This window comes from Nicotiana tomentosiformis, chromosome 8, assembly GCF_000390325.3.
Source record: "Nicotiana tomentosiformis chromosome 8, ASM39032v3, whole genome shotgun sequence".
Classification (NCBI taxonomy): Eukaryota; Viridiplantae; Streptophyta; class Magnoliopsida; order Solanales; family Solanaceae; genus Nicotiana; species Nicotiana tomentosiformis.
The window spans coordinates 71,741,743-71,761,106 of record NC_090819.1 but is presented as its reverse complement, the minus strand read 5'-3'; positions in this window follow the sequence as shown (position 1 = coordinate 71,761,106).

Here is a 19,364-nt window from a genome sequence, read left to right as displayed (position 1 = left end):
GATGAATCAATCTCACACGATAAGGAAAGAAATATGGGAAGTATATATCCTAAATGCCCTGTAGCCTCTCGAAGATAAGTATGGACGTCATCATACCGATCCGCAAGACTCTACTAGACACTTGCTCATGACTTGTAGAACCTATGAACCTAGGGATCTGATACCACCTTGTCACGACCCAAAATCTCACTAGTCGTGATGGCACCTAACCCAACCTGTTAGGTAATCCATTTTGTAACTATCTAATTCCAATGAAATTAATTAAAAGAAAATATCTAAAACCAATACATCTCCCCAAGAACTGGTAGTACAAATCATGAGCTTCTAAGAATAGAGTATACAAAGCGGAAATAAAATAAATACACGGTCTATTTGAATAATACATAAATAGAGCTTTTATAAATCTAAGGCTACCCTGAACAAGAGGCAGCTACAACATGAACACAGGTACATCTTCAGATCCCGCAACCATCGAGCCCAGCAACAACAATAGCCAACATCTGCACACAATGTGCAGAAGTGTAGTATCAGTGCAACCGACCCCATGTACTGAGTTAGTAACAAAACCTAGCCGTAGGTTGAAAGTAGTGACGAGCTTCCACCAAGGTCGGGTCCAAAACCAATAGTCCACAATAATTTATAACAACATAAAGCAAATAATACCAGAAGTAACTTAGGGATAAAATATTCAGCCAAATAATGATTTCAAAAAAATATAGTAGTTCTTTTTTTTCAAATACATCAGTGAAAACCCAAATCGTTTGCCGAAGTTTCAAATAATATGAATAGTTTGAAAACAATAAATTTCTCCAAAAATATTCTCAATAATAAATAATATGTTTCATTTTCCTTCCGGATAACCCATGTAAAATAAATGCATCACTATACCCATCTGTCAAAAATGTGTGAGAAATCATGAATGATGTGTTGTACAGCATGAGGAAAAATACATCTCTATGCCTGTATATCATGTGTGCATGCCAATGCGATGCAATTCAGTGATAAAATCATAAACAGCCCCTCGGGCAGAACATCACTCATATACAGCCCCTCCGGCAAACCTCACAGTCACTCGTGCCACTACGGCATACCGCACAATCACTCTTGCCACTCGGGCATACCTCACAATCACTCATGCCTCCCAGTCACTCAGTACTTGGCACTCGACACTCGCACTCAGTAGGTACCTGCACTAACTGGGGGTGTGTACAGACTCCGGAGTGGCTCCTTCAGCCAAAGCGCTATAATCTGCACGGACAACTCACGTGCTGCACGGACAACTCACGTGCTATAATAATAAAGTATGCTGCAGGCGGGCAGCCCCGATCCACACTCATCCTCACAATTAGGCCCTCGGCCGATATCAAACATAAACCTCTCAAGCCACTTGGGCATTTCAATAAAATAGGGCATTCGGCCCAAAATATTTATATGCATCAAAATAAAGTCATAAAAGTGAGTTATGATATGCAATGAAATGAATATGAATGAGTATGAATTTTCAATTTAAAACAAATAATTCACAGCAATATGACCTCTGTGGGTCCTAATAATACTGGCACATAGCCTCAATCATGATCTATAATATGTTTTTCAGCTTAATTTCTCTAACTTATAAAACGCATGGAAATTGCCAAGATCATTTAACTACAAAATTCCACAGAAATAATTATATCACAATTTTTATAGTGCACGCCCACACGCCCGTCACCTAGCATGTGCGTCACCTCCCAACAATTCAAAAAATACATATATTCAGGGTTCATACCCTCAACTCCAAGATTAGAAGAGTTACTTACCTCGAACAAGCAAAATCCAATGTCGAGCAAGCTAAGCAATGCTCCAGAAATTCCATTCTGCGCGTATCGACTTCCAAATGTCTAGAATCTAGTCACAATTTATTTGATTCTGACCACAAAAATTATAGGAATTAATTCCATATCAAAATACTAATATTTTTCAAAAATCCGAAATTACGCCCCAAAAATCATATGTGGGGCCCACGTCTTGGAATCTGATAAAAGTTATAAAATACGGAAGTCCATTCAACCACGAGTCTAACCATACTAATTTTACCAAAATCCGACCTCAACTCGACCTCCAAATCTTCAAATCTTATTTTCAAATCCCTAAGTTCAAACCCCCGATTTATACCTCAAAAACACGTAATCTAGTCGGAGTATTCGATAGAAATTCAATATTTTGGAGTAGAAATGATCACAAGTGACATACCTCATGTTTCCCTTAAATGTTCTCTCAAAATCGCCCCAAAAACCGTGCTTGAAGGCCCAAAAATGGCAAAAACTCGGAACCCCTCTGTTTTTAACATTCTGTCCAGGATTTTCGCACCCGCGGTGATGTCTTCGCACCCGCGGTCTTTGCACCCATGGTGATTTCTTCGCACCTACGGTCTTCGTACCCATGATGATTTCTTCGTGCCTGCAGTCTTCGCACCTGCGGTCTTCGCACCCGCGATGACTGTTTTCTCACCCGCGGTCTCGCACCCGCGATGACTGTTTTCTCACCCACGGTCTTCGCACCCGCGATAATAGTTTTTGCACCCACGGGGCCTGGACATACCATGCATTTTCGCTTCTGCGAATCATTCCTCGCATCCGCGAGCTCGCACCTGCGGCCCTTTTTCGCGCAGGTGCGATCACACCAGCAGCCCAGCTGCTTCAGCTCCTCCTCCAAATCCAAATTCGATCCGTTAAACATCTGAAACTCAACCGAAGCCCTCGAGACCCTATCTGAATATACCAACAAGTTCTATAACATAACATGGACCTACTCGAGGCCTCAAACCATATCAAACAACATCAAAACGACGAATCGCACCTCAAATCAAAATCTATGAACTTTGAACTTTTAAATTCTATATCTTATGCCAAAACATATCAAATCAATGCAGAATTACATCAAATTTTGCACACAAGTCATAAATGACATAACGAAGCTATTCAAATTTCCAAAATCAGATTTCGATCTCGATATCAAAATGTCAACCCCCCGGTCTAACTTCCCAAAATTAATTTTTTGACATTTCAAGCTTAATTCCACTACGGACTTCCAAATAATTTTTCGGACATGCTCCTAAGTCCAAAATCACCATACGGAGCTATTGGAATCATCAAAATTAAATTCTGAGGTCATTTACTCATAAGTCAATATCCGGTTAATTATTTCAACTTAAGCTTCCAACATGAAAATTCATCCTTCCAAGCTAAATCTGAAATACCTTAAAACCAAAACCGACAATTCACACAAGTCATAATACCTCATAGGAAGTTATTCAAGACTTCAAATAGTTGAAAGGAGCGTAAATACTTAAAACGACCGGTCGGGTCGTTACAGATCTCATGCTATGTGAGTTAATTTTCTAGGGTTTTGGTGCATTTTTGCATATGCTTGCACTTTTTTTTACTTATCTGAAGGTCTAAATGATAATTTTAGGTTCATCGCTCAAAAGAATTGAAAATTAATATACTCAATCCAGATGTAGTGGCATAACTATCTACCGGAGAGGCACAGGCCGTCTCAACAAGATTGGGGTCCTAAAGCCAAATTTCAGAGAGAGGTCTAAGTAAGAATATCCACAACAAATTTGTAATGAAAAAGTATAAAATAAAGGTAGAATATTTAGACCGGCTCAAGAATTTGATAAGTTGATATACAACAACATACCCAGTGAAAACCCATAAAGTAGGGTCTGGGAAAGTAGAGTGTACGCAGACCTTACCTCTACCTTGAGAGGTAAAGAGGTGGTTTTCAGAAAGGCCCGCGGGTCAAGAGATAGCATGGCAAAAAAAGATCAGATAAGGACAATCAATTCAATGCAGTATGAAAATAAAAGTAAGGAAAGTGAATAAGTCATGATAAAGTAGTCTAAAAAGGAGCAGTAGCTATCACGGATAAATAAAATAATCGAAATACAAGAAACAATAAATAGTAGCAGGAATCAAAGGGTAAGAAACTATAGAGCAAGATAAGTTGATATATAAATATCGAAAAGTGTTGCGTTGCTTTAATATAATGATTGCTTGTTATAATGCATTGAAGAAGACAACTCGTTAGCCGCGGTAAGTTGCTGATTGCGTAACGACCAGACTGGTCATTTTGAGCTCCAGCGCGCCCTTCGGCGGTTTGAGGTCTTGAGTGGCTTCACTTCATTTTTTATGACTTGTACGCGTTGTCAGAATTGAATTTCAAAAAATTCGAAATTGATTCAGAAGGAAAATTCTCAATTCGAAAGCTTAAGTTGGAAGAGTTAACCAAAGCTTGACTTTTGAGTAAACAACCTCAGAATCGAGATTTAAAGGTTCCAATAGTTTTGTATGATGATTTCGGACTTGGGCGTATGCTCGGGTTGAGAATCGGGTGGTCCGGGAGCATTTCGACACTTATTATGGAAAGTTGGCATTTTGAAGATCTTTGAAGTTCCTAAGTTTGACTTGAAGTGGACTTTGGTGTTATTGATGTCCGTTTGGGATTCTGAGCCTTGGAATAGGTTCGTATTGTAATTTATGGCTTGTACGTAAAGTTTGGCGTCATTCCGGAATGTTTAAGTGTAATTCGGACGCATTGGTTGAAGTTTGGAAGTTTTAAAATTGAAAGAAGGATTTTGATCGTTGATTCATGATTTTGATGTTATTCATGGTGTTTCGAGCATTTGGATAAGTTTAGTTAAGGTATTGGGACTTGTTGGTGTGATCGAACGGAGTCTCGGAGGGCCGGGTGAGTTTCGGGGTCGTTTCGGATCAATTCTCCTTGTTTTGTCACTGCTGGTTTGTGGTGAGTTCCCCGACCATGCGACGTTGTATACAGTCAAAATAGATTTCGATTTTCCTACGTTCGATCGAGATCGAGTGGCAAGAAACCGAAGTAGGATATTGGCAATAAGCTCCGAAGACGGTACAAACGAGTCTCGAGTCCGAAGGGTGCTCGAGGAGTCTGCTCGATAATCTTATCGAGCCCGAGGCATTGCTTCGAGGTCGGAAGTACATCACGCCCACCCCAAAGGTCGAACTCAAGCCAAGACCGAAAGGCCTACCCAGTCACGGGTTCGAGGTAGTATCGAGTTCGAGCCAGTATCGAGCTCATAGACAAGAGCCGTTACAACCGCACCAAGAGAAAGAATCTTGGCGGGAATCGAGAAAGAGACAAATCATCATGGGTTCTCCACTATATGCTTTATTTTATTATTTTTTGTTATAAATAATGTAATGACCCTCTATTATAAAAGGGGGGATCCTTGTAAAAATTGGAGACATTGGATAGATTGAAAAACAACAGACCTTTTCTTATAGACAAAGATTTCTCCTTGTGCCTGACTTACTTCGTCCTATCCATTTTTTCTGTTCATCATTCTCATTCTCATAGTCAAAATACTTGTATTTTTATCTTTGTATCAAAGGATATTGCGTATCCTTAGAACCATACATAAATTTAGCATTATCCGATTTTTTGGGTAAATAGTTTGGCGCCCACCGTGGGGCTAAGGATAACAGTGATTGTTTGATATAAACCTACAGTGCACACCAGCTCACAACTTCAAATCAGCAATGGCTTTACCTATCGACCACGAAGTCGGCCTTCAAGATGAAACCAACAACTTGGCACCCGAGGCCAGAAGGCCCTTCGATAATGGCATTGAGGTTCGAATCGAAGCACCCGAAATTCGAGCTGAAGTACCATTTGATGTCAGACCACAAATATCTCTAGAGGCGCATCAGTGTTCCGAACCGGAAAGAAGCATTCAGGGCGGTACTCGATCCGTAGTCCAAGACACCCATAATGCAGGGAAAATCGGGGCCAGCTTGCGTATGATCTTCAAGATGCTACAAGCCCAACAAGTAGCGATAGCTCAGTTATAGAGCCAAACTTATATACAGAGCAGGCCGAATTCCAATCCGCTTCAAGAAATCACCCCTAGAACGGAGCCCGCCATAGTAAAATCAAATGAGGAGGAATTGGGGGCCACTCCCGAAATTACTAAATTGCTCGAGGAGCTCACAAAATGAGTCGAAGCCAACGACAAGAGAGTGGAAACATACAATGCCAGGGTCGATCAAATCCGGGGGCTCCACCAATGATAAAGGGGCTTGATTCGAAAAAATTTATACAAAAGCCTTTTCCTTTGAGTGCGGCCCCAAAGCCAATCCCCATGAAATTCCGTATGCCCGAAATTCCCAAATATAACGGTACGACCGATCCTAATGAACATGTCACCTCTTACACATATACCATCAAAGGTAACGACTTGGAGGACGATGAGATCGAACCTGTGTTGTTGAAAAATTTCGGGGAGACCCTCTCGAAGGGAGCAATGATCTGGTATCACAATTTACCACAAAATTCCATCGATTCTTTTGCCATGTTAGCAGATTCATTCGTAAAGGCACATGTTGGTGCCATAAAGGTTGCAACAAGGAAATCAGACCTCTTCAAAGTAAAGCAAAGGGGTAATGAAATGCTGAGGGAATTCGTATCCCGATTTCAAATGGAACGCATGGAATTGCCACCAGTCACAGACGATTGGGCCATACAAGCTTTCACCCAAGGGTTGAACGAACTAAGTTCGACAGCATCACGTCGGCTGAAACACAATTTGATCAAATATCCAGCAATAACTTGGGCAGATATACACAACCGATATCAATTGAAAATTAGGGTCGAGGATGATCAGTTGGGAGCTCCGTATGGACCCGCGCATCAGAGCAGGACAACTACTAAAAGCCAAAGAGAGATCGATAGAGAACAAAGGTCAAACAGAGACCGATACCAACCGTACGTCGCAGATTGGATGAACAATGGTTCGGCACGCAATACAGTTCGAAACAATCGAAGGATTGATCGAGGGAAAATTTCTCTGGGACTTATGAGCAAGAGAGGATTTGATAAATATTCCGATCCTATAGAAGCACCTCGGTTATCAGAGTATAACTCCAGCGTTGATACATCCGCCATCGTGTTGGCTATCTGATGCATCAAAGACAGTAAATGGCCTCGACCCATGCAGACCGATCCTGCCCAAAGGAATCCCAATCAAATGTGCGAATATCATGGCACTCATGGCCACAGAACGGATGATTGTAGGCAATTAAGAGAGGAAGTAGCCGCTTATTTTACAAAGGGCACCTTCGAGAACTTCTGAGTGATAGGGCGAAGAATCATTTTAAAAATAGGGATTTCGGCAAGCAAAACGAGCAAGAGGAACCGCATCACGTCATTCACATAATCATCGGTGGTGTCGATACCTCTTAGGTACCGGCGCTTAAATGCACTAAAACATCGATTGTGAGGGGAAAACGATCTCGGACTCAAGATTACTCACCCATAGGGACTTTGTCCTTCGACGATGAAGATGCAGAAGAAGTCATCCAACCTCATAACGATGCACTGGTAATATCTGTACTTGTGAATAAAACTAAAATTAAGCGTGTGTTAACTGATCCAGGTAGCTCGGCCAACATCATCAGATTGAAGGTCGTGGAACAGCTCGGTCTGCAGGACCAGATCGTACCCGCGACTCTGGTTCTAAACGAATTCAATATGGCATGTGAAACCACCAAAGGCGAGATAATCCTACCAATAAACGTGGCCGGAACTATCCAGGAAACAAAGTTTCACATGATCGAAGGCGATATGAGATACAACGCCCTTTTTGGAAGGCCATGGATCCACAACATGAGAGCTGTGCCTTCGACCCTACACCAGGTCCTCAAATTTCCAACATCGAGAGGTGTCAAAACAGCGTAAGGAGAACAACCAGCCGCAAAATAAATGTTCGCCGTTGAGGAAGAAAAATCAATATCCTCACCTTCGCCGATAAAGGGATCGGGCTCAGAAAGAGAACGGAACACCAAATAGCAATCACAGATGTCGGTTTTGACCCAGCCAGATAATCAGAAGATCGAAGAAGATGATGATCAGAGGATCCCTCGATTCTTCGTGATCCCCGATGATTCCGACGCCACCAAATCAACAATTAAGGAACTAGAGAAAATCATACTAATCGAACATTGGCCAGAACGAAAGGTATACATGGGGACAGGGTTGAGCCCCGAACTCAGAAAAAAACTTGTTCGATTTCTTATCGATAATATTGATTGTTTTGCCTGGTCCCATTTAGATATATCAGGGATCCCACCAGACATAACGACGCATCGGTTAAGCTTGGACCCTAGGTTCAGACCGGTGAAGCAAAAAAGAAGACCACAGTCCGAGGAAAAGCACGCATTCATAAAGGACGAGGTAACCAAACTTCTCAAGATAGGGTCCATTCGGGAGGTGAAATATCCTGAATGGTTAGCCAATATAGTTGTAGTGCCTAAAAAAGGGATCAAACTTAGAATGTGTGTGGACTATAAGGATTTGAACAAAGCATGCCCCAAAGATTCCTTTCCGCTGCCCAATATCGATCGCATGATCGATGCCACGGCCGGCCACGAGATCCTCACTTTTCTCAATACCTATTTCGGGTATAATCAAATCCAGATGAACCCGGAGGACCAGGAAAAGACTTCGTTTGTCACCAAATATGGAACATATTGCTATAATGTGATGCCCTTCGGACTAAACAATGCAGGGGCTACTTACCAACGCCTAGTAAATAAAATGTTCGAATAACAAATAGGTAAATCAATGGAACTTTATATTGATGACATGCTAGTCAAATCCCTGCGCGCAGAGGACCATTTAACCCATTTGCAGGAAACATTCGAGATTTTGAGGAAATACAACATGAAGCTCAACCCAGAAAAATGGGCTTTCGAGGTCGGCTCGGGAAAGTTCTTCGGCTTCATGGTGTCAAATCGTAGAATTGAGATTAACCCCAAAAAGATCAAGGCCATCAAAGACATCGCCATCGTGGACAGCGTGAAAGCTGTACAAAATCTAACTGGACGGATTGCAGCCTTAGGCCGATTCATTTCGAGATCATCATATCGAAGTCACAAGTTTTTCTCTCTACTCAAAAAGAAGAACGATTTCGCCTGGACACCGGAATGCCAACAAGCATTAGAGGAACTAAAACGATATCTATCGAGCCCCCCACTTCTTCACACTCCAAAAACAGACAAAAAACTTTGCTTAAACTTGGCAGCATCGAAAGTCGCCGTAAGCAGTGTCCTAGTTCGAGAAGAGCAAGGTACGCAATTTTCCATTTATTATATAAGTCGGACCTTAGGAGAAGCAGAAACCAGGTATCCACACCTAGAAAAATTGGCGCTTGCACTGATAAGCGCCTCTAGAAAGTTAAGACCGTACTTTCAATGTCACCCCATATGTGTATTAATCACCTACCCACTTCGTAATAATTTGCACAAGCCCGAACTATCAGGCCGATTGGACAAATAGGCCTTCGAACTCAGTGGGTATGATATCGAATATCAACCCCGTTCGGCCATCAACTCTTAAATTTTAGCAGACTTCGTGGTCGATTTCACGCCAACCCTCGTACCCGAAGTCGAAAAAGAACTCCTGTTGAAATCGGGTACATCATCGAGGGTATGGACCCTTTTTACGGATGGAGCCTCGAACGTAAAAGGGTCCGAACTTGGCATAGTTTTGAAATCACCCGTGGGTAACACTATTAGGCAATCTATTAAAACTACCAGGTTGACTAACAACGAGGCCGAGTATGAAGCCATGATTGCAGGTCTCGAGCTAGCTAGAAACTTGGGAGCAGAAGTCATCGAAGCCAATTATGACTCTTTGCTGGTGGTGAGTCAAGTAACCAAAACCTTCGAAGTACGAGAAGGTAGAATGCAAAGGTATTTAGATAAACTACTTGTCACTTTGCACTATTTCAAACAATAGACTATACGACATGTTCCACAAGAACGGAATAATGAGGTCGATGCGCTTGCGAATTTTGGATCGTCGGTCGAGGTAGATGACTTGAGCTCGGGGACTGTCGTTCAACTTTCGGGATCGGTAATCAAAGACGGTCACGCCGAAATAAATTCTACATGCTTAACCTGGGATTGGAGAAACAAGTATATTAAATACTTAAGAAGCGAAAAACTCCCATCGGACCCTAAAGATTCCAGGGCCTTACAGACTAGAGCAGCTCGATTCACGTTGGTTTCCGACGGAATGCTATATCGAAGGACATTCGATGGGCCATTGGCAGTATGCTTGGGCCCAGGAGATACAGATTACATCCTACGGGAAGTGCACGGGGGCACTTGTGGGAATCACTCCGGTGCCGATACATTAGTTCGAAAAATAATCAGAGCAGGGTATTATTGGATTAATATGGACAAAGATGCGAAGGAATTTGTTCGAAAGTGCGACAAATGTCAAAGGTTTGCACCAATGATCCATCAACCCGGAGAACAACTTCACTCGGTCCTATCCCCATGGCCATTCATGAAAAGGGGAATGGATATCGTCGGCCCTCTACCATCGACCCCAGGTAAAGCCAAATTCATTTTATTTATGACTGACTATTTTTCTAAATGGGTTGAAGCGCAGACGTTCGAGAAAATAAGAGAGAAAGAAGTTATAGACTTTATTTGGGATCACATCGTATGCCGATTTGGGATACCCGCCGAAATAGTATGTGATAATGGGAAACAATTCGTTGGCAGCAAAGTAACAAAATTCTTTGAAGATGACAAAATAAGAAGGATACTATCAATGCCATACCATCCCAGTGGGAACGAACAGGCCGAATCAACGAACAAAACTATCATTCAAAACCTAAAGAAGAGGTTGAACGACGCTAAAGGAAAATGGAGGGAAATCCTGCCCGAAGTCCTTTGGGCATATCGGACGACATCGAAATCCAGTACAGGGGCGACCCCATTCTCCTTAGTATATGGGTCCAAAGCATTGATACAAGTCGAAGTCGGTGAACCCAGTACCAGATTTTGATTCACGATGGAAGAATCAAATAACGAGGCTATGAATACCAGCCTCGAATTATCGGACGAAAGACAAGAAGCTGCTCTCGTCCAATTGGCCGCCCAAAAGCAGCGAATCGAAAGATATTATAATCAAAGAACCAAGCTCCGCCATTTCAAACCTGGGGACTTAGTGTTAAGAAAAGTCACCATCAATACCCGAAATCCGAACAAAGAAAAACTAGGACCAAATTGGGAAGGACCATATTAGGTGCTCGAGAACGTCGGAAAGGGATCGTACAAGCTCGGCATTATAAACGGCAAACAGTTATCAAGCAGCTGGAATGTATCACATCTAAAACGGTACTACTGCTAAGGTACGACCTTTTCATATTCATTTACATTTCGAAACTGACCCCTGCAGGAGTCCGAACAAGAGATAAGATGGATCTTATGCTTGAAAGCACGCGTTGCACTCTTTTCCCCTTAGACCGGTTTTATCCCAAATGGGTTTTTCGGTAAGGTTTTTAATGAGGAAACCATTGATCGTACTGCACTTAACAATATCCGAGGCCAGTAGGCCCTCAAATACATCGAGTTCAGATGCAAGAAAGTTATTTCACAATAACAGGGTTCCCATAGGAAAAATTATAAGAGCCAAATGGTCGAAATGAACCATGCTCATATAAAATGGCCCGAACTCAGGCGCAAAACGTGAACACATGTGTAATGACTTGCAAAGAAAGTCCTCCCTCTTTACCAACGTCCAAGAAAATTCCTCTATTTTTGAGATTTATTGCACAATCAGAATCAAGACAAATTCGACGACCAATAAGCCTACGGGCTACTTCTATTTTCGAGTTCGAGAAAGCACTCACTCGACCATTACGCCTACGGGCTACATTACTTCGAGTTCGAAACATTCACTCGACTAAAAAGACTACGGGCTACTTCTATTTTCGAGTTCGAGCAAGCACTCACTTGACCATTACGCCTACGGGCTACATTATTTCGAGTTTGAAACATTCATTCGACTAATAAGCCTACGGGCTACTTTGATTTCGAGTTCGAGCAAGCACTCACTCGACCATTATGCCTACGGGCTATATTACTTCGAGTTCGAAACATTCACTCGACTAATAAACCTACGGGCTACTTCTATTTTCGAGTTCGAGCAAGCACTCACTCGACCATTACGCCTACGGGCTACATTACATCGAGTTCGAAACATTCACTCGACTAATAAGCCTATGGGCTACTTTGATTTCGAGTTCGAGCAAGCACTCACTTGACCATTATGCCTACGGGCTACATTACTTCGAGTTCGAAACATTCACTCGACTAATAAGCCTACGGGCTACTTTGATTTCTAGTTCGAGCAAGCACTCACTCGACCATTACGCCTACGGGCTACATTACTTCGAGTTTGAAACATTGACTCGACTAATAAGCCTACGGGCTACTTCTATTTTTGATTTCGAGCAAGCACTCACTCGACCATTACGCCTACGGGCTGCGTTACTTCGAGTTCGAAACATTCACTCGACTAATAAGCCTACGGGCTACTTTGATTTCGAGTTCGAGCAAGCACTCACTCGACCATTACGCTTACGGGCTATATTACTTCGAGTTTGAAATATTCACTTGACTAATAAGCCTACGGGCTACTTTGATTTCGAATTTGAGCAAGCACTCACTCGACCATTACGCCTACGGGCTACATTACTTCCAGTTCGAAATATTGACTCGACTAATAAGCCTACGGGTTACTTCTATTTTTGATTTCGAGCAAGCACTCACTCGACCATTACGCATACGGGCTGCATTTCTTCGAGTTCGAAACATTCACTCAACTAATAAGCCTACGGGCTACTTTAATTTCGAGTTCGAGCAAGCACTCACTCGACCATTACGCCTACGGGCTATATTACTTCGAGTTTGAAATATTCACTCGACTAATAAGCCTACGGGCTACTTTGATTTCGAGTTCGAGCAAGCACTCACTCGACCATTACGCCTACGGGCTATATTACTTCGAGTTTGAAATATTCAATCGACTAATAAGCCTACGGGCTACTTTGATTTCGAGTTCGAGCAAGCACTCACTCGACCATTAAGCCTACGGGCTACATTACTTTAAACTAGAAACATTCGCTCAACCATTACGCATACGGGCTATATTATGTTGAGTTCGAACCATTCACTTGACGGCTAATAAGCCTATAAGATGCTTTCATTTTAAGTTTGAGCAAGCACTCACTCGACCATCACGCCGAAGGGCTATATTTCTTCAAGTTCTAATCATTGACTCAACTAGAAAGCCTAAGCGCTACATCACTTCAAGTCTGAAAAAACAATCGATCGATCATAGAAACTACGGAGTCAAAATTTGATTAAAGTCTTCACAAAAACAAGTCGACCAAGTTGTATATATACAAAATTGTCTACATAATTGATTGGCGTGATATATACAGAATTGTCTACATGATATACAAAAAATTAATTAAGAACTAAGCTTCCTGGTCATCCTCAGGGGCTTTCGATTCTCTGTCGGGCTCTTCCCCATCCTCGGATCCGCTCTTGCTACCGTCATCATCATCATCATCAGAAGCCAAGGCTTCAGCTTCAGCTTCAGCTTCGAGCTCTTTAGCCTTTTTTATCTCTTCGGTAAGATCGAAACCTCGAGCGTGTATCTCCTCGAGGGTCTCCCTCCGAGACCTACATTTAGCGAGTTTGGCAAATCCAATGAGCTTGAGCGTCGACAGTATTGGCCGCTTCCCGTGCCTCCATCTGAACAGCCTCGGCATTGGTCCGATACACAGCAATGGACTTATCCGCCATGACTTTCGGTGACTCAACTTTCGCCTTGGACTCAGCAATACGTGTTTTAAGCTCCTCGATCCTCTTAGCCTGAGCTGACCCTTTTTACTTGACGCTTCGAAGCTAAAGATCGGCCGATAGTAATTTGGTCAAAATGGTTTCCTTTTTCGCAACCAGGCGGTCGATAGTCTCTTTTCACCGATTACATTCAGTTTTGATTTGATCGACTTCTTCCCGAAGTAATCCAATCTTTTCAACCTTTTGCTTCAGCTGAGATAACGAAGGGTTAACGTCCACAATTGAGTCAGACCCATACTTTAACAGAATGAGGCTCACCTGATTATCGAGTTTGGGCCCTCTCGCTTGGAGGTCCTTTATAGCCTCATCCTTTTAGCTGCAAAGAAGCCGCAGGGCGTCTCTCTCACCCGAGACCTTCTGAAGCTCGGACTCACACTAACTGAGATCGAATCAAAACCTACTAATGGCCTGCACAGTAGAGAAAAAACACAAGTCAAGTATGGAAAAGAACAAAGAGACCAAGTGTAGAAAAATCATTACCCGAGTAATGAAACGTTGGACCTCCTCTAGCAGAAGAGAAGCTTCACCAATATCGGAAGCATCATCGACTCCAGTGAAGCAATCCTGAAAAGGGTCCCCTACACTAGAGCCTCCGCCCATATCGGGGGTCTTCAATTCTCGAGCTTTCTTTAACGCCTCCTCAGAAAAGGTTGGAAGAGAAGGCGAATGACCCACTCTCATAACCCCGAGCAAATCACTCGGGGTGCTCCGATCGAGACTCGGGATTTCAGGACGGACCCCGACCGGTACAACCGCCATCGGCTCAGGAGCTCTAGAAACCTCGATATCTTTCACAGATCGGATCACCAAAGCCGAGGCGTTATCTTCTTCTTCTTCTTCTCTCAGTCGTTGGATCGAGTCAATCGGAAGGGCAATTGCCTTCCTCCTCACCCTCCGAGTTTTGGGCTTGGGGTCCTCTGACCGAGAGGCAGCTCTTCGCTTCTTATCTTTCCCTGGTTTCGGGACCAGGGACTTGGTTTCTTCTTCACCGCTCGCAGGTCTCAAAGCGGCATCCTTGGTTACACCTGCATGAAAGAAAATCAATAACAAATAGAACACAAAGAATACTTCGAAGGAAACAAGAAGCGAAACTTTACCATGGTTCTTGGCCTCCCATCTACCTTTAGCCAAATCACGCCAAGCGCGTTCGGCATAAGAGGAAGTCGAGGCTAACTTCCGAACCCAGTACTCGAGGTCAGGTACCGCTTGTGGCATCCAAGGGGCAGCTGAATATCGGAGAAAGACATTAGAAAAAATCGGGAAAAGACATGAAAAACAAACAAGAAACACTTACGGTCGAAATTCCATTCCTCGGGGAACGACATCTTCTCTTCCGGAATAAGGTCACGGGTCCTCACCCGAATATAACGACCCATCCAACCCTGATCTTTATCTTCGTCGATGCTCGACAACAAAGCCTTCGATGCCCGACGGTGAAGTCTGATTAGTCCTCGAAAGATTTTAGGCCGATACAATCGTATGAGGTGACTCAGAGAAAAATCCAGTCCCCGACTTTGATAGAGAAGAAGCGAAGTAAGATCACTATACGCCATAGAGAGGGATAAATTTGACAGAGGGTGACCTTATATCTTTTGCAGAAATCAATGATCACCAGGTCGATGGGTCCCAATGTGAAGGGATAAGTATAAATACTTAAAAACCCCTCCACATGAGTGATGACGTTCTCTTCGGGAGATGGGATCTGCAATACAACCTCAGGACCCCAGTTGCAGTCTTTTCTGACGGCCTCGAGATGACCCTCAATTATAGAGCACATGTACATCGACACGTGCTCGCATCGACTCGGAACGGATGAAGGATTCTCAACCTTAAAATCGATCTTCAGAGTGCACGGGCCAGTAAGTCAAAGGTGGACGGCTCCGCCGGCGCCTTGTCACCGGACGGCCGTGAAGAAGAAGATTTCTCCTTCTAAGGTACAGTTTTTGAAGTTTTGGCCATTGATATGAGAGGAAGAAAGATGAAGGAAAGTAAAAAATTGACGACACCAAAACTCTGGTGTAGACGGCTCTAGGGCAACGAAACAGAGGGAAAAGATAAGAGAATTTGGAAGAGCGAAGGCGTAAAAGTGGTAAAAGTTAGATTTAAGGGTTATTTATAGGCTCGCATCACGCCGATTCAATATCAGAAATGGCCGACCATCATCTGACAAGCATTAAATACCTTGAAAGACTAAATCGATGGGACAGCTATCACATATGTCATAACCGGTCCCCGATAAAACGTCAACTTGTTGTCCGATCGAACCGTCGAAGATCATGTCGATTCTCACCATATCCTTTATGAGAATCGAGGGGACTATCTGTATATGGTCAAAATAGATTTTGGTTTTTCTACGTTCGATCGAGATCGAGTGGCAAGAAACCGAAGTAGGATATTGGCAATAAGCTCTAAAGACGGTACAAACGAGCCTCGAGTCCGAAGGCTGCTCGAGGAGTCGGCTCGATAATCTTATCGAGCCCGAGGCATTACTTCGAGGTCGGAAGTGCATCACGCCCACCCCAAAGGTAGAACTCAAGCCAAGACCGAAAGGCCGACCCAGTGACGGGTTCGAGCCAGTATCGAGTTCGAGCCAGTATCGAGCTCATAGACAAGAGCCGTTACAATCGCACCAAGAGAGAGAATCTTGGCGAGAATCGAGGAAGAGACAAATCATCATGGGTTCTCCACTATATACTTTATTTTATTATTTTTTGTTATAAATAATGTAATGACCCTCTATTATAAAAGGGGGATCCTTGTAAACATTGGAGACATTGGATAGATTGAAAAACAACAGACTTTTTCTTATAGACAAAGATTTCTCCTTGTGCCTGACTTACTTCGTCCTATCCATTTTTTCTGTTCATCATTCTCATTCTCATAGTCAAAATACTTGTATTGTTATCTTTGTATCAAATGATATTACGTATCCTTAGAACCATACATAAATTTAGCATTATCCGATTTTTCGGATAAACGGACGTCTAGAACACTAACCAAACAGCCTCAATCTATCCAAAATATTGATAACACGTCCTATTTAGTCTAGGTGAATAATTTCCATAATTTTAGGACGAGTCAAAATCAAAGTCAACCCTCGGACTAATTAATAAAAATATATGTACCCAAATTAATATAAGACACGACACTTTTAGCCATGGAAAATTGTCAAAACAGTAGCTCATGAAATTCACTACTTATTTATTATACAATTATATGATGTCCTTATTACTACCCAATCATTGAGCTTTATGTATCCTAAATTAAGAATAGCGAGACCGAATTGTATCAACAAAAACTTTCTCTCCATACCAGATTGTTTCTTTTTAGAATTCCGGGTATTTTTGTCTAACCATTAACTAACTAATAATTGCATAATTATTGATAAGGTGTAAATAATAACTAAAATCCTCGTAAAATTCACTTGAATCCACCACTGTAAGGATAAGAATAGGCATATATGTACTAGATTATTCAAATTTCTTCCGGGAAAGGTTCACTAAGTGAATAATTATATAATTCAATTATTCATTCTCTACTCATTATCTACTAATCATAATTATCATATCACTCACTATAGTGCCATCATAAACATCATAGCCAAATATATATTCAAAGTGTATGCTAATGAACCCAAATAGTCTCAATACCTGAAGCTGTAAAGTTTCACGTTGTTAGCCTCCTTACGCCCCCGCGAGTTTTCTCGAAAAATCTCCTCTCACTTAATATCTTCTTCTTATTAGATATAAACCCAACTATATTTAACTCTTTATAGGACCAGGTCACGTGAGGGCATAAAAAGGGTGGGCTTGGCCCACCTATTAACTTTTAATTAAAATAGGTCAGTCACTGAAAACATTATGCTTACACGGGAGATGACTCACAACATTAATCAGTTTAATGCAAATGGTAACGTTGTTATGAAACTAGATATGACAATGGCATTTGACAGAGTAGACTGAAAGTATCTATGTCAAGTATTGAGGCAGTTTGGTTTTTCAGAACTCAGGATAAACATGATTTGGAGGTTATTGGCTAACAACTGGTACTCTATAAATATCAATGGTGGAAGGAATGGGTTCTTCAAATCTGGAAGAGGCATTAAGCAGGGAGATCCTCTTTCCCCTTGACTATTTATTATTGGAGCAGGACTTTTGGCCAGATTAATGGAGCAGCTAAAGGAGAGTGGTTTCATTCCATACTTAGTTAACAAGAATTGTCCCATTATCACACATTTATGTTATGCGGATGACACTATTCTCTTTTCTTTAGGGGATTCCTTGTCCCTCATTGCTATGATGAATAAGTTGTCAACTTATGAAAAGTGTTCAGGTCAACTAGTTAACAAGAGCAAATCTTGCTTCTTAGTTGCACCTAGTACATCTCAGTCTGTGATTGATGATATCCAACAAGTTACTGGTTTCAACCATTCTAAATTTCATTTTTCATATCTAGGGTGTCCTATTTATGTTGGAAGAAAGAAAGTGGTATATTTTGGGGATCTTGTTGACAAATTCTCTAAAAGGCTACACGGCTGGCAAGGAAAAATGTTATCTTTTGGTGGCAGAGCAGTTTTAATCAAAGTTGTGCTGCTTTCTTTACCTCTCCATGTTTTATCTGTGACTCAGCTACCAAAAACTACCATTTCACAGATTGAAAGACTTATAGCTAATTTATTTTGGAGTGAATTGGAGGGTAAAAGAAAGTTTCACTGAATTTCCTGGAAAAAGCTTTGTTTTCCTACGGATGAAGGTGGTGCAGGGTTCAGTTCTCTTCATGATGTTGGGAATGCTTTAAGTGCTAAAGTTTGGTGGAACTTTAGAACAAAGGATACATTATGGAGACGGTTTTTAGAAGCAAAATACTACCCAGGGTCTCACCATGTTTCCAAAAAATGGGTTGCAGGACAATCTCATACTTGGAAAAGAATTTTGGAGGTCAGAAAGGAATGTGAACAGTTTATTCTCTGAAAAGTTGCTGCTGCGGATCTATCCTTTTTGGTGGGACAATTGGGTGGGACTAGGCCCCCTAGCTCAATTCTTTCCTCATTCCTATAAATCCAAGAAAGTTAGAGTGGCTGAATTTATGGAGGATAGAACATGGAATTTGGCCAAACTACACGAGCATCTTCCCGATCATCTAGTGTCAAAAATTCAAGGGATCACAATACATGAAGAGTCAAACGACTTTCCAGTTTGGACACCTGACAAGCAAGGGCTTTTTTCTTGTAAATCAGCGTAGAAAACTTTGAGGAGGACCAAGAATGTCACTCTTTCTGCAACCAAAATATGGCATCACAAAGTTCCTTTCAAAGTTTCCTTTTTTATGCACAGATTATTATCCCATAAATTGCCTACTGATGATGTTTTCCTAAGGTTCAAAATCATTGGACCTTCTAAATGTCTTTGTTGTATGAATGGACATACAGAGAGTATTGATCATTTATTCAATAATGGGGACCTAGCCATTGCAGTTTGGAAATTTTTTTCTGGAACTTGTGGGGTTAGCTTAAATCAAAGAAGCATTAGATCAACTCTGATGAAGTGGTGGCTCATGAAACCAAAAAATAAGGTACACTCTTTTCTGCTCCAATGCTTGCCTTCAGTCATCTGCTAG